The sequence below is a fragment of the Cinclus cinclus genome, chromosome 4 (assembly GCF_963662255.1).
Source record: "Cinclus cinclus chromosome 4, bCinCin1.1, whole genome shotgun sequence".
Taxonomy (NCBI): domain Eukaryota; kingdom Metazoa; phylum Chordata; class Aves; order Passeriformes; family Cinclidae; genus Cinclus; species Cinclus cinclus.
The window spans coordinates 41,137,210-41,155,031 of NC_085049.1; positions in this window are offsets into that span (position 1 = coordinate 41,137,210).

A 17,822-nucleotide genomic window follows, 5' to 3' on the forward strand; every position below is an offset into this window, starting at 1 on the left:
GAGAGAGCATATGATAAAGACTTACCCTCTATGTCTCCGTGTTTATTTCTATTCTCATTTCAATATTTTGAAAAAGCAATCATTTATTTCAAATCCTGAAACAAGAAAAATTTTTTTAATCTTTCCATTTGCACTTGATTATAAACTCCTATTGAAGATTTTCATATGAATAGAGTATCTGCTGGGTATCCTGTCCAGATGGAATCTCCAGTAAAGCTAAAAAGCTCACGTTCGTTTGCTTGGTTCTTCTCACAGTCAGAGCATTTGCTTGTTACTTCTCCTTTACCCAGTGACTATTTTCATGAAGCTTGTTGGTTTAACATTATGTCTGAGACTTCTGTTCCTCTGTAAGTTTGGCTGAAACTTGAAGTCCCTGGGGAGACAGAGAGCTACAGTGACAGTCTGTCTGCACAAGCCTCATTTCCTTGAGACACCATGTTAGAAAGAAAACAACTGAGATGGGATTACAGTGCCCAGTCCCTGAAGAAGGAAAAGTGGGAGATACTCTACATTGGCTCTGCCATTAGTGCCTTTAAGAGTGGGGGACTGCAGTCAGCTTTGTTAATGGCTACACAGATATGGTATAATTGATTTCAGCAGGTACTTTCACTTAATAGCCACTATAGCCTCATTTATGGCTGACTTAATTGATAAGAGACTGTTGAACAGAGTCATGTTGGTAGGCATTGCTGAAGTTAAAATTGGGTAATTCTGGTAAATGACACTTTAGAGTCTTCTGACCGGCTCAATTCAAAAAGCTTTAAATATGCAGGAGAGAAAGGACATCCATCCATTTATTATTTATTCAGGTAAATTCATCCCTTATCAGTTCCCTGAACTGATCTTGCTTTTTCCTCCCTTGGTCTACATTTTTTGCTAATTAGCCTTTTCAGATCTACCAGAAATTTCAAGTACAAAATCTGAGGCTGTCTAAGATCATCATGGCACCCAAATTATTATTTTTTTCCTCTAGGAGATTCTCATCTCTATCATTCTTGTAAGTAAACAGAAGGAAGTGATTTATAAAGCAGATATCAGAATGTCAGATCTGCCTTAATCTGATTTTCTATAAGTTTACTATTGTGTGAGTTGCTGTGTTCAAGGATATAGAAAAGAACCCTAAGTTTTATTTGCATTAATAAATAAAATATTTTAAATGGTAAGCCTACACTCCATGCAGTGGAAAGAAAATTCCATTCTAATATCTGGAAGGAATTTTCCTCTTTTGCCACAAGAACCAATTAGTTTTTATCAGACAAAGCCTTTATTATTTGATAACTCCCTGTGCCCTCACAAATGACTGTGCTTATTTTCCATCAGCCATCTGACTGCTAGAAGCTTGAAAAACAACACATGGTGGGGTGAAATAACTGCCATGCTTTAACCAACTGTGTCTGCTTTTCTCTTCCGATAAGTTCCTAGGGGTTTTTTGGCTACAGAGAACATCTGCTTTTAATGAACACAAATAAGTCAATAAAGTTCATATGTATGTTATTATGAGGTTTCCTTCCCTTTCTGTGCAAATATTATTAGCATTTTGGACTCCAAGTATCTTCTTTGGAGTTTAAATATAGCTCCCTGGTTTTTTGGCATCAATGCAATAATAATGACCATACACACTGGAAGAAGGTGCAAGGAGATAAAAATCTGTGCACCTTCTGTGGTTATTCTTGGCCTCATTATATTTAATACATTAATACATTTCTCTCTAGATTTCCTAAAACTGATTTCTGTATTTATGCTTGTGTCCAGTAGGATCTTGCAAAGGTCAGTGTGAGTGGAGACAATGGTAAGGTTAAGATCCAAGTAAGAATCTTAATCTGTTTTAAGTACTAGTTCATTTTTTTGTTTGTTTTGTTTTTTTTTTTTGTTTGGCAATTGAAGTACAAAGATTAATTTTCTTAACTTGTAGAACTAAGTTTTGAGAGTCAGGCTTTTTTTTTTTTTTAATATTAGAACAACTTCATTTTCTTCATCTTTGGCTATTGCTACCTATTTCAACTTGAACAGTCTGTACCTGCACAGTTTCTTTTATTTTTTTTGTTGCTTACAGGTTTTGTGATGTGACTCGTGGCTTGCACCCAAAGCATAAATATCAAGGCATGTTCTATCAAATGTTGAATAAGATCAAAGCATGTTCTCAGACAGTATGCATGAATAGTTTTATTGAGGTATCAGGTCATCGATGCTCTTCATTACTTTTTAAATTAGTGCCCTCAGTAGCTTCAGGATTATTTAATCATTGTATTACTACAGATCTTTTGGCTGGGAAACTGGAAAGGTGTAGCCAGCACTGATCCTATTTTCCAACCTTGACTATTCAACTCTCGTGATGAGATCCAGCAGTCATCTTCTTCTCTCACATTTTTCTGAGTCCTGCCATAACTTTGGAGAAGTAGTTCAGTTGTTTTTGAAGGAAATAGAATGGTAGTAGTCATATGTTAGACAAAAATAAAAAGTTTGGTGTATTTGGCAAAACTCATGCAACATCTAACATCACCTGTGCTAAGCCACTGCTTTGAGACATGCAATTTCCATTCAGAGCTTTTATTTAGATGAAGACATAATATTTTTTTTTAATTTTAGCCAGCCTTGCTTTTAGGTTTAATTTGGACTGACAGTACATGGCCAATAGATACTTGAAGTTAGAGAGCAGGTATGTTGTGATGTAAGTTTATGCTCTAGTTTGTTAGTTTGTAGTTAGATTGTAATATCAGTTTTTAATAAATTGCCAAGGGATTAATTTTGGAAAGGCTGCTAATACCTTATTTTGTTGAGATAACTGAGTAATTTCCATTGTAGGTTTCAGGTTTTTGTTGCTTATAACCTTATAAATATTTCACACTTGCAGCAAAAGTATCCCACACTATCTGTCTGCCTCAGTTGGTGCTTGATTAGGAAGTGTCAGGCATTCAGACATTTCTGAAATGTTCTGAAATATGCCTAGGGAAAAAGGAAAAATGAACGACTAGTATTGCCTGTGTGAACATTCATGATGATTTTTTCTCTAGGACCTCAGTTTGTGGGAATTTGTGAGGAAGTACTAAATTTGTAAATATTTGAACCATTATGTTTTGCACATTAATACACAATATACCTTAAAGGTTCTGCCTGGCACTGGAAATGCCCTAGTCTAGGATGGAGTAAGGAGAAAAACCTCTTCTTTGGTCTTGAACCTGACATCTAAAGTGAGAGTTGATTTTTTTTTTTTGTTTGTTTTGTTTTGTTTGGTTTGCTTTGGTTTGTTGTTTTTTCGTCTTCCCCGCCCCCCCCCCCCCCCCCCCCCCCCCCCCCAAGGATCACTACTAGGGACAGAACAGCTGGAAGAAGGGAGATCTTTCTGTGACAATAGGGAAGAGGAATGCTTAGAGGTGGGTATGAGAGAAAAATGGCAATGGAAAAAATAGTAGGCAATATGTTAACTGCACAGAGAGAAGTTATGAACTAAGGTAAACACAGGCAAGCTTATTTCTGGTTGACATTGTGTGATCAGCTAGTGTCAATCAGAAGCTCTACTGAAATCAGAAACCCAAGTTTTATCAAAAAATCAGGTGATCATAGATGAGTTTTAGATGGGAAGGAACTGTTGGAGATCATCTGGTCCAACCTCCCTGCTAGAATTGGATCCAATTGTGAAGTCAGATCAGGTTTCTCAGTCTTACCTAGTTCCAGCCTCTCTAAGCAACCCTCTACCATGTCCCACTTCAGCTTATCCAAGTTGAGAAAATTTTGAGCCTCCTTCTCAGGCCGATATAACTGACAGGCTGTCTCCTGAGTGGAAAACCTGAATCACTCAATGCTGCCTAGTAACATTGGGTAAAATTGTTGATTTCAGTGTAAATACTGGCAGTGGATGAGAGCATTTTGTGAGCTTTCTGACAGTGATTTTCTGTGAGACTTGTAGAAAATGAGGTGTACAGGTAGCCCGCAGCATGTGTCTGGAGTTACAGAGATCTCTGCAGTATTTTCCTCACTTTTGCTGCATCCAGAAATGTACTTTTTCCTCTGTCTTCTGTCCTTTTCCCCACTTTACCTGTTTCTAATCTAATGGGAAGGAGATCTTACTGGAAACAAAGCTTTTATTCAGCTAAGCCTGTCTCTGCATAAGCCAACACCAGCTCCTAATGGACACCCCACTCAACCTGAAGGTTTAACTTGGCAAAACTCAAGAGAAATAAACTTTACAATTTATCCCGACATCTACCCAAGCACATCACATAATACCGCAAGTTAGGTAAAAATTTTTAAGAGCGCTGCAAAAAGGAAAGAAAAAAAAAAGATAAAAAGCAAGTTGTCCCCACCCCTGTTATACAAAGTAATTAAGAATGTTTGAAAATCTAGAACAATATTTTGATTAACAGTAATGGCTTGTTAAATGCGTATGTCTAAGCTTTCTAGATTAAAAAAAGAGTGCATATGTCTTGCATCTAAAAATAATTTCAATTTACAAGTATGGGCAATATTTATGTCAGCACCAGATTTGGTCATGGCAGTATAGCATCTGGCATGTGGGATTGGCAGCAGAGTCAGCTGTTGTATGGAATAGCAGCCTTAGTTTTTATTTGTGATTTCTGCTTATTTTCCTATTCATCTACAAATGGACAAAAAGAAGTCAGGAAAAACCCCTGCTGCTAGGCTTCTCCTTGAAAGTGTAAAGTGGTGAATACATAGTTCCTTATGTGATGTGGGTTTCATTAACACAGAATCTTTTTGCAGGTTTTCCAAGGCAATAAAGACTATTCAATCATTCTGTCTGTGTATCTCTGTTCCATGAGAACAAAGTTTTACTCTATTGTTCTATGTTAATAAAATTTTCTCAGATGAACAGACCTTTTATTATTACGTTACCTAGATATAGTTCCCAATGCAGCTGAGTAAGGAAACCTTCCCTGGGAGAGAACCTGCAAATTGCCTGCTCTGTTTGGCCTGTTGCTGTCCAGACCCCCGGTGATTGCTGCTCAGCAACTCAGCACAGCTGGGAACCAGCCCCAGCACTGGGCTTGGAGGGTGTGGATCTGAGGGGTTGTGGGGGCAGACGGGTGACACTGTCATGGGCAAAAGAAGTTTGTCGCAGGAAGAGAAGGTGGGGCTACCATGACAACAGGAAATGCATCATTGCAAGATTCATAAGATAAAAAGCCTCAAGAATTCCTTTGTTGAAAGAACTTGATACTTTTTAACTTAAAAGTGATACATTGAATTTAAGGCACCGTGATGCTTCATAGTAAGCGATCCATTATGGTTAAATACAGGCTCGTGTTCTGAACTCTGAAATCTAATCTGAAACTCTGCTGGACTTCTGTGGATACAGAGTTATGCTTTTAGTGAGTTTGTGTTTGACCTGGGACCGGTACACTCATTCCAAGCTGATTTGTACTATGTGTGCTCTAATTTGTTTCTCTAATACACTTAAATCACAATGATATTTATATGCTTCATGTTTTAAAACCTAAAACCCCCTTTTTGTCAGTAGTAAAAAAACCATATATGACTGACTGATAGATAATTTATGGTGAAATAATTGTTGTAATGTTACATTGTATATTTTCATTTTTGAAGTTCTTTTCTATAGATCTGATAGCTCTCCAGCCAACATTCAGAAGACTTATGCAAAGTTAGGAAAGTCCCTTTGAAGTCCTGAAAGGTTCAAGTCAGGGAGAAGGATCTACCCACCCCATGGGCAACAGGTAATTTTTCAAGGTAAAGACAGTCTTAGGGACAACTACACCTGGGGCTGGGAAAAAGGGTATTGAAAGATGAAGTGAAAAACTTGAACAGCCTTGATTGAAGAAAAGGCCTCAACTCTTCACAGTCCTGCCATAAAGTACTGCAAAAGAATTGTTTTTGTGTAAAGCGTGCTTGTGGGCATTTAGAGGACAAAGTGCTTTGTATGGAGATTTGTGCCAGACATCTTGGGACCATTCAATGTAGATTTAGAGCTCTTACAGCATTTTGAGATGAAAGGAGGAGAAAAGAATTGATCTTCCCATTTTTCTTAAATGTGGTTGGATGTGCATTGCTCTGCATTTGCTCTTTTTGAGTGTTAGTTGAAGATCAGTATCATAGTGATGGTGCTCAGCTCATTTATCAATGTTAATGCACAGATCTGCAAAATATTTATGAAGGTGGGTCCTATGGCTATCTTGATTTCACAGATGAAATGTTTCAGGAACAGAGATGGATATTGAAACATTCTAAATAACATCAGGTAAGTGGAAAAATGGGATGTATATATGTTTATTGCCTTTTCCCATATCATTTTCCACTAAGATTTGTCTAATAGCTGCTTCTATTTTGATGTGGGGGCTATAACTTCTAAAGAGGTTTAAGAACCATGAACACAGGGTTTCTTCATGTAAAGAGTAGCCAGCTCTTTCCTTGAAGGTTAATAAAGTGATCTAAGTAATTTTACATCTATTAAGAGGTGAAGACTTTAGAAAATGAAGCCTGGTTATGGAAAAAACCCTAATACCATCTCCTTCCTGAGTAGGTTTTGCTGTGGTATCTCTGTTCTGGAGTGAAATGAGTATTTAACTAAATTAAATGAGCTTTGCACTGAAATTAAAACAACAGGCTTCCTGTTTAATTCAAGGTATACACTATTTCTGAAAGGCTTTATTTCCTTTTAAATATCTGCTAACCAAATGTTAATTTCCCAAATTTAAAACTAATATTTGTTAACAGCAAAATTATCATCAATCAGCACTAAGTTTCCAAGAACACAGATAAGCACATAATGCCTGATGAAATATGGTGACGTAAATGAAAATCATTTGACTTTAGAGGGGCAGAACCAGGAGCAGGATTATTTCTGTGACTTTCAGTTCTTAACTATTTCTTTATTCCATACTCTTCGAGGAAAGAAGGGACTGCAGTGCCTTTTTTCTGTTGCCTATGCCATCAGGCAGAGAAATCCACATGGATAACCTGCCAGTTACAATTATTTTTGATGTGTGTTCTCCAGCAATATATTCAGACACCATTAATCAATAGTAAAGAACGGGGTCCCCAGCATTTTCCATGACAGTTTGTTTCAATATTTACTCATCCTACCTATAGCAACTACTGCTTTTTTTCACCTTGATTTGATATGGTTTATTTTTGAGACGCTGGCTTCAGTTATGCCTTTGACACATGCATTTTACAGATAGGCATGGTACATGAAGACTGGCCAAGGTGCTAAGAATTTATCATGACCTTGACAAAAGTCCTTGTCAAAGTACATTATAATGCTTTTCTGCTACATCATGCCAAAACATCACTCAGTAAGCCGTCTCTGCTTAGGAAATTTAACTTCAAGGCTGAGTGTGTTTGAATAGGAACAGAAAGTCCTTCTGCATGTAATAAAAAAAGTTATTTCTGTTTTATGATTAGTTCAAAATTGATCTAGCTTTGCTTAAGAGTAATAAACATTCCTGAGGCAAAGTCTGAAAAAGAGCAGGACATGCAATTGCAAGAAATTATTTTGATTGTGGAATTGTATGTTTATCCTGTATGTGTGTAACATGCATATAGCTTGATTCAAGCTTAGTGCAAGCCGGAATTAGAACAGCAAATTTCTTACTTTTAGGATGATGTGTAATCCAGGGCTTTACTGCTTACATTATTTGTTGAATTAGAAAAGGGCTATGACTGAAGTCACTAATTTAATCTCCAACTAACTGTAGCTTTTGGTAACCTGCTGACATTGAAATCACCAAGATTGTAGGGCACATTTCAACTAATCTGTAACTAAAAGAAGAGTGGATTTGTCTTTTTGTAGTGTTTCAGTCATAGCACTGAAACTGGAAATGAAACCGTAGTTTCTTAACTATTTCATGTGTTTGAAAATTTGATTTTATTATTCAAAGATAATGTATAGCTCTCATCTAATTTTTCACAACAGCAGTTCAATATTTGTATTCTCAGAGAAAAGTCTGCTTGTTTCATTTTCAGATCTGGTCTAGTGGTAAGTTCTCAGTTATCACAGTACACATTTCAGCCTTTGTCTGCCCTCTGCCTGTTAATAAAATTTAATCTAAGTGATATAATTCACTGACCATGAATCATTATTTAAATTAATAATAAAAGATCCTTACATTGTATATTTTTAAACATTTTTCACATATTTACGTGTTTCAATTAGTTTCTGTATAATGGCATTCCCAATGCATCTCATTTGAATCATGACTTTCAAATAATTTTTACCCTTACATTTGAAGATTCATCTTGAGTTACAAAAGATGAAATCTCTTAGGTGAGCAACTCCTACAGTGTTGCAATTATTTGTAATTATTTATTAAGTGTTTTCAATATGGAAAATTGTAAACAATATATTTCTTCATTACTTAGTAATTAATTTGTGTATTGGAGGTTGTGGCAAGCTGCATTTGGTTGGAAATTAGGACCCACTTAGACAAAAGCCAGATTCCTTTCTATTGAATTAGAAACCCTGTTTCACTTCTTTAATAAAAGCAATAAAAATATCAGGTGCTTATATTAGTTTAATTCTGAAGTACTTAATAGTTGAACTGAATCAGGAGAAGACCAAATCTTTCAAAGATTTAGACTTAATAGATCCTCTCCATCTCATTTTTTATTTCTGAGCTGAAAGAAGTAGACAAGATTTATTGTTTTCTTGAATTTTCATTTGTCAACCAAATAATCTGATTCATGGGCAAAAAGACAGTGTCCTGGAAAAAAAAAATGTTTCAAATTTTAATCACTTTCTGTTCTAGACAATTAGCCAATATATTCCATCTTTCTTTAAAATTTCTACAAACTTGTACTACTTCAATGGCTATCATTTTTTTATGGTTGGCATGACTGATGCATAGTAGTTAAGGGCATAGCACTGTTTTCAGCTTCTGTTTTTAGGCATTTAGTTTAGTACTTTGTATCTGGAATGATGGCATGCACTTTCTTGAAAACAGCTATACAGCTCAAAATTTGGCAGGTTCTTCTTTGTAGGGAGGTTTTTCCACATCTCTGTGGTGTTCTCAGCAGGTTGAATTAATCTACCACTTGAAATTTGACTGCAAATAATATATATTGCATTGATAGAGAATTGCTAGTAAGTATCTTCCAAGTAACAATTAATAATATTTCCAATATACTTATTATTAGTACAGGGATTTGTGACTACAATTACATTTCAATTAGTGCTATATTTTACAGTAGAAACTGAGAGGAAAGCCATGAATGTGCTCCAGAAAAAGAATAAACAGGATTCAATTAATTCACCTATGTCAACACTATTTCTTCATAATTGCTTTTTTTTTTGTCTTTTGGAAGCTGGATTAGCTTCCCAAACCATTAGCAGACTAATCCAGGTGAATAAAGGTCTTCTGCTTCCAAAGGCCACTGTGTAAGTGAGGTAAACTGAATTTCTGGGGAGTTAGACAAGGACCAGAGCCCCCCAAAAATAAGATATAGAGGGACAGAGTAAAATTAGGCTGTGAGATTGTCTTGAATTTCAGAAAAAGTCATTCTCTGAGTCTTGAAGTGGAACCTGAAACAAGGGATACATGCTCTACAATGTGGACCTGTGCCTCATGAGCCCCTGCTGATGGAGAAAGAAGTACTCGTCCTTGCATGATGGAGAATATTTGTTACTTGTTCCCAGTCCTATCTCTCCTAACTTATGCAGACAACCTCAGACCAGAAGTGAAGCTAAAACATGTTAGGAGACAGGAGCCAGTCTGCAGCATTATGTGGCCACATGTCTCTTTGAACATGTGAGTATTTGGTAAAGTGAATTCAGACCAAAATATCTACACCTCTAAAACTCAGAGACAGACAGGTTGTGTTGTTGGCTGAATCAGGAGAAGCACATAATGAAAGACTTATTTTTGACTGGGTACATGTTCAACTATATGTGGAAGGTACAAGGCAAGTATATAATAATCAGGGCTCTTGAAAATAGGATTGCACAAAGGAGTACTTCAAAGGTAATGCAAGAAAATCCAACTGTGTATGTACACAGCTTGACTTTTTGCCACTACAACATCTCTGTAAATAATTTCCTGAGTAGAGACATTGGCATTCTTTTGTGTTATTTATTATTCAGTATACAGTTCATGAACCACTGGGGAGAATGAATTTGTTGCTGCATCAGTGATGCTTGACTGAACAACAAGTAGGACTCTATGGCTCAACATGTTTGTCATTGATGATTATCAGCCCTACATTCACAATTCCACTGAATTTGTGATAGAAATGCTATTTGCAGCTGGGCACAAATAGATCACCTACTAGAGGAATTAGCAGCTGGTTGTTGCCTGAAGCTATATGCTGATTGTAGCATGAATTACAGTAGATCTATACAACAAGAATGAAAGTACCAGGAAGTTTCCATTAACTCTTTCTGCAAAAGAATGTTTACATTTTTTTCTTTCCCAGAGAAGGAAGCTTCTGCAACACAATCTACAAGGGTTCCTTTAACCATATGTTGGAAGTTCTCCATTATACAGTGGTTGTGGCAGGGTTTCTTCTGCCCCAGTCTCTCTGCCCTTTGCACACACTGTAGGGAGGATCCTGCACCTCAGCTGGGGCAATTCCAGGGAAAGGCTGTGAGAACGGATTGAAAGCAGCACTGGGAGAAGGACTTGTGTCTGTGGACATGAAGCTCAACATGATATGATAATGTGCCCAGAAATACAAATGTTTTCTGGGCTGCATCAAAAGAAGCACGAGCAGCAGCTCCACTCTGACATGGAGTGAAACATTTTGGGCTGGAGTCAGAGCTATGGGAATGAAGAATGAGCATGGGAATGGGGAAGAAGGGAAGACATGAGAAGTCATATGCAATATGGAAAAACTGGCAACTAAGTTTGTAAAGCCATTTTGGAAGGAGAATATGAAGATGAGCAGAAAATGAAAGTTATTCCAATGAGGTACCCCTAGGGAAAAGTAGGAGCTAAAAATGTAGATTTTCCCATCTGCAAGCTGAAGCTTGCTTCAACCATCTTTCTAATTCTAATCTGGGGTGGGAAAATCAACTAAATTTCTTGCCAGCAAAACATTTTAATATGCTATTGATCATAGGTAAAATAATGCATTTGTTGAAAGTGTCATTTTATCAGAAGAAACAATTTGTTTCTTCTTAGAGGGAAAGAAAGACAATGAAAGACAACGGGTCTCTTAAAAGACTTCAGTGCCCCAAGCTTTAGGAAAACAGGACGGGAATTCTGACAGAAATGTATCTCATTTGCAACAGACAATATTATCAAGTGTGAAAAAGCATGCAAGCTAAATTATTTGGAAAAGTTATTCAGATTGAATGAGATGCTTAGCAAAAATACTGTCTCCCACAAGAAAAGTAGCTTTCATACTTTCCTAATCTTTCTTGGAAAAATTTAGGCAAGGCTTATCATCTGATACTTTTTTTGGTTATTTAACAGAGGCATGGGTAGGAGAAGAAATGGTGAAGTTTAATCTTTAGAACTAAACTCTTGCCTTAATTTCACAGTAATGCAGCATCCATATTGAGTAGAGTCTGAAAAAATACCAGTGTAGACTTTAATTTGTTTTAGATTTGGATAGTTGTTAGGCAATGTCTTTCATGTGTTACAAAAAGGTATATAATGAATATTCAGGCTTCCTTGTCTAGTGTAGGGGCAATAAAATAGGTCTTTTTCTCAATTCTATTAATAGCAATGGAAGACTTCAATGAGCTGGAAGTAAAAATAGCATACATTTCAACAATGCTCATTTTGCAATGCTTTAGACTACCTGTATTGCATGCATACTGTCTCAGCTTCTAATAAAGATGTTGTAATCGTTGGTTTTGATCAAAAGTATATTATTTTTCCTTGAAAATTTCTGCAGATTATCATATTATGCCCTGCAGATCTCTAAAACACATTGCTATTTGTTTAGGAAAATGCCAGGGGGAATGAATCAGGTGAAAAAATAGATTATAATTTCATCTCACAGATGATTTTCCAGAAACCTTTATACAATATATAATATAAAATATGTATTTTCTATTATAAAATATATTTAATACAAAATATAAAGCTTTAAATTTGTAAGGGAGTCAGACCTCTGTTAACAGTTCATCAGTAGCCATCAAATTCTGTGTGGTTATGGGATCTATTGCCTTCTTGTTATCCAGAATTATGACATAGCTCAGTCATGGAGCTTTACAGTCTGAAATAATTTTAAATTGTATTTCAACAGTCTGGCTTAATCCTAGATTGGACCATGTCTTTTATTCTGTTCCTGGGAATTATCCAAAAGAATTTTACATAGTGTCGGTGATGAGCTTAGGAATTGAAAATCTTTAAATTAAACTGGAAAGGAATTAGCCAATGTGCTGTGGGTAGTAACTTAGAAGCATGTGGTTTACTTCACACCAATTAAAAAGTTATCTGACATGATTATAAAGTCATGTACTTTACCCTTCCATTGGATCAACTAAGAACGTGCACATATTCACGTAAGGATTACTGATGATCTGGTCAGCAGGAGAAAGGTGAAGCACCTTAATCACATATACATACTCATAATCACCTTTAAAATAGTTTACATCTATCTGAGAGTGCTGCAGAAATGTAATTGCCAGGCAGTGTCTAAGCCTTTTGCCAGCACTGTGAAATATTATCTTCCACACAGATAATATTCTGCAAGACTGTTTTTAATAATGGGTCCTGTTTGAAAATATAACAGACTAAACCATGCTTTTCTGGATCAAAGCTAATCAAACTCCCTTCTGCTAATGAGAGACGAGATCAAAACTGTGGAAAACATATTGTGGACAGTCATCAATTAATTGAGAAAACATGTCTGCTTTCGAGTTTGAGCCAAACATGCTGTGAACGGGGTTGTCAGGCACAAGCGGTACTGAATAATGTGGGAGAGAAAGGGGATGCTGTAATCATCCTAATCTCTGGAACGGCTTCTAGGTGTTCTACCACATCTAGTTGGCTAAAGATCTGTCTGGCCCTGGAAGAAGCTATCTAATGTAGGTAGACTCATCCTTTCAGAAATCAGGTAAAAAGGCAAGTTAGGCAATGTTTTGACCACATTTATTCAACTTGAGAGGGACGCTGATACTGTTAAAAAGAAGTAGAAATCAGTGCAACAGAAATCATATGATATATCAAGTTTAGGAGCACTTTTCTTTTTGTAATAAGAACCTGAAAATGAAATATTAGAAAACTTGGATCACAACAGCATATCACAAACCTGGTTGCTCACTAGAGAAACTAGGCCTCCTCTATCGTAATTAAAGCCCCTGGTAGACATAAATTTGACAGTACTGCTAATTACCCAACCTTGTTCACTGAAAGGGAGCTAGTTGCCTGTAAAACAGAATAAGTGTAATAGAATAAGTATAATAGAAATGACAAAGACTCGGAGTTCAAGAGAAAAATAATATGTTTTGGATTAGGAGCACTAGTGTAATGCTTTATTATAGTTCCTCCTTCTATTTATGCAGACCTGGAATTTGTTCAGCAAACAATTGTGGGGAGCAAAGAGCTAATGTGACTCATGAACACTGGCCCTCCTATTGGCTTGATTTAGTTTTTTGTTCTGAGTACTTCCTTTTTCTTTAGTTATCACAGTGAACCCCTATTGTGTGTTTTGATCTGCTGCTCCTCATCAAGCCCAAATGATGAGTCAGGCTGGAAGAATCAGGCTGGCCTTGTTCAGTAAAACATTATTTTTTGTAAAACAGGCTTTCCACCTGTTTTGTCTTTTACCTATAATGACGTATTCATGGTATTCATACCAAGTAGCATTTTTTTCTGTTGGTTTTTTGCTCAATAGCTTGTTTGTTTTCTTATTGGTGAGGTTTTTTAAATATTTTGGGGTATTTTTTTATTTAATTAGTATGAACCATGTACAGGGACAAAAAATAACTGAATGAGGGCTTCCCATGTGAAGCTCGAATTTCTACAAAGTGCTCTGTAAGCAGCTGATTGTGCCCATACACCCATCTGCATTTTTAAATGTTTTTGTTTCATTTTCAGCAGAAACAGTATTGTTTATTTCTTAAAGGATAAACAATTAGAAATTAATATAATTAATACATGTGGCTCTTTTTTCCAGTCTCTTATCAGAGTCCCAACAAGCCATCCACATGCTTCAGTAGGTTTTATGAAATATTTGCAAATGACAAACAGATGGCCTTTTTGGGTTGCTGTATTAAACCGTGAAGATTAATACTGCCACTCTTCATGCAGTATGTTCAGTCATATCTTGTCTGCCAGGAGCTGGTTGTTTTCAGTGCCTCCATCTGTAAATACTTATGGCCTGTTCTATAATTGAACAAATAGAGAAATAAGCAAGCTTGAATTATATTCTTTAAATAAACTCTTAATATTCTTAAAAAGTATATCTATATTAAATGAGATTTCTCATAAAGTAGCAAGAACCTAAACTAACTGAGTTTATATGTGTTCCCCTTTGAAAATTTATTTTGAGTGACCAAAGTATGTTTGTATGGTTTTGCTGTCTGGTTCCCATTGAGGAAGACAATGTTTGTTGTGAGAGCTTGTCAACTTAGGGAAAACAGCACATGACCATTTGGTAAGGGTATCAGCTGACTGTGGAAGAATGGCTTCCTATCCCTTCCCATGTAGAAGTGCTTTTATAAAAGGCAGATCTTTCATCTAAATGTTTGTCTTCCCAACAGATGAATAAAGCAAACCTACGTTGTCCTTAGGCTGGAAATAGGGTGGACTTGGCAATTTCTAGATTTTCAACATTTTGGAGCATTTGGCTAAGGACATCAGTGGCATGGTTTGGATTTATACCTATTACTCTGCCTTGACTCACCAAAATGAAAGAGCTCCAGATGATTCCCGTTTAAAGAACAGGAATTTCTAAAGATTACAACTGTTCATGCAATATGTTTTGTCTGTCTTATACATTTCCTAATCTCTGTTCTGTTAATAATTAATTAGAAAACTAGCTGGAAGCGTCATCTTTTTCCCAATTTCTGTGCAGCGCTTTGCACATTAACATAGGCTAAATGACAATTATTTAATCTCTTCTGCAGCCCCGAGGAAAGAATGGCTGACTGAATTATTTTGATACAGTCATTGACATAATTTTTATCCACTTAATTTGATTTTTCTATTTTAAATGAAAATAGAGAAATAATTTTGATGTCTTATTACTTTGGAGATATTGTATCTCTGCCATTCAGTGAACTTCTACCATGCTGAACTGTCCTTTTGGAGATCATAAAAGTGTCTGAAAAGCCACCTCATGCTGTATTCTACAGCTTGTGGCCTTTTTCTTTTATATATATTCTTGCTCATGCTGATCAGTGGTTTCATTGTCTGTGATGCTACAAATGTCTTCATCTTTCAACCTCTCACAGTCACAAGCCTTCCTGGAGCATTATTTAATCCTAAAGGCTTCAGGAATAAAAAGTTGAATTGGATAAATAAATTTATCTGTGAAAACTGTATGGTGGAAAGTGCCAGACTTTTATTTGCTTTGCCGTTTTTAATAGGTTATTTTTCCTGAGAAGTTCACTAGCTGACTGGATAATATGAAGATTCTTGGCACTTTTATTAGAACTCAAGATATGACAGTTGGGTCTCACCTCAAAGAAGAAAATTAAAATTTAAAAAAAAGACAATTGCGGTATTCCTCAATGTGTACTACTGTTTCTAATAGTGTGGAAAACCTTGCTGCCTTGTACAGTTGTATTGTTCTAAACTGAAAGAGCAAGATCACGAAGCCTGTGTTTTCAGACCATGGAATAATTTATACTCTATGGTCCAGATCCCCAAACACCCGTCATGGCATGATGTCCACGGACAGAACTGAGCCTATGGAATGGCCAATGTTTTCATGCTGCCACTCCTCTTTGCAGTCATTGATCCAGAAGTCACAACTTCTGGATGCAGTTGGTGCTTAAGGTATGAGAGGGAACCACAGTTTAAGTGGATGAGTAAAATCAGAGTGGCCAAGTACCTAGGAATGGTTTAACTTGGCTTTGACAATTTTAAACTACTTGGCTTTTTATTCAGGGGGTTGCAGGTTGCAGAATGTTGGCTACTGATATTACAGTCCAGGACTGCACAGCAGTTTTCTCTGGAAGTAACAATGATTTTTCTTCAGAAGAGGGAAGGTGAACCTCCTTCTCAAGGTGATGATAATAGTAAAGGGAGCCTAAGAAATGAGGGTAGAGTTAACTTAAACTACACTGCTACTTTTTAGGCAGCTGAAATGAAATAATTTTTTCTGTTGTGCTAAAAATGAAATAATAAAAATAGTGACTAAAAGGTGTTCATGTATTTTTCATTTAAAATAGTAATTTATTTAATCTTATTTCCCTAAAATAAAATAATGCAAAGTAGTCAGACAAAATAATTTTGTTCCATTAAAAATTACTCTTGTTATTAAGAATGTCTGTATTCTAAAATAGAATTTAGCTTACATCAGCATTAAAATCCTGTTAGAATCTGTCTGTTAAAGGGCCATAATTCAACAGACACATTTCTGTCACATGTATATATATCTGATGTTTTATAAACTTAATTTAAACTTCACAATCCCTGTATCAGGAGAACCACTCTCAGACAATTTTGATATGCTCATGGGTCCTGTTTTTGTGACTTTCTGTTTTTTTTAAGTAGAAGCTCTGGGGAGATCTTTCAAGCCTAAATGGTTTTTTTACTCTTTCCTAAAAAATTAATCATTCTTCTATTTAAATAAATATGACATAAACACAGTTAAGGGCACAGTTGAGAAAACAACTTTGAATGAAAGAAGGTAGAACAGTCTAATTTAACTGTGTTTAGAAGTGAACATTTATGTGTAGCTTGTTCTAATGGTTTTTGTATTTGTTTATTTTTATAATTAGAAAGTAGCTCTTCCTAAAGGTGGATGGTTTCATTATGCTTACTTGAATAGCATGAATAATTTGATTTCATGCAATATTTAGCAACATATGCTGCTAAAAATAATCATGATAAAGAAATAACCATTTATCTATATTTTGGAAGTCATAAAGTTGTACATATAGATACATACATAAAAAAAGGGGTTTGCATAGTAATTAATGAAATTAGTGTGCTTTAGGTTATTCACCATGAGTCTTAATCAGTGTTCACCGTGATCTGTACATTTTCTTTAGTGAGATTTGGATTGTGCGTTCATGTGAAATCCATTTAATTTTCCAACTTGATACTGCATTAAGGCATTATCCACCGCACATAAATGCCTGTGATGATAAATATGGAACAATGACTGATACTTCAAGAGCTAAAATAAAATCAAAATACCCACACTAATTATAATGTACTATTTAGGAACAAAAGAAATTGAGATAATCTGTTGTTTTAATTTGTCAAGAAAAAGTAAAAAGAAAGAACATATTTTCACTAGCTTCTGATAACCAAAGAAAACATTTTCCTATGCATATTTATTGGATTATCTTTTTTGCCTTTTAAAAATAATTCAAAGACCTTTGTGTGTGTGACTCATAGAAAATTTTAGTATAGAGCTTTACCTATAAGTAGTTTGGATATTCCAGTTATTTCTGGACGTTACCTGAGAATGCAGATAAATTACCAACTTGCATTTAAGGAAGAGTGTAGTAAAGAGTGTGTGAATTTCAAAGGTGTATATAATTTATCCGTAAGTGAAAAACCAGCTCTCACAAAGCATCAGATTTCTCACTGTTGCCCAAAATTGTTCTAAATTTAAGGGTGGTTCCTTTAGCTTTGGCTGCTCTTTGGAAAATAGTGTTCCAACAAATGTACACCATGAAGCCTATTTAAAGAGTGGTGAGTAACCCCATATCTGAGACACTGACAGCTCCTGCCTGTACTTTCTGCCTGGCTACTCCTTTTATCTCTCCTACATAATATGTC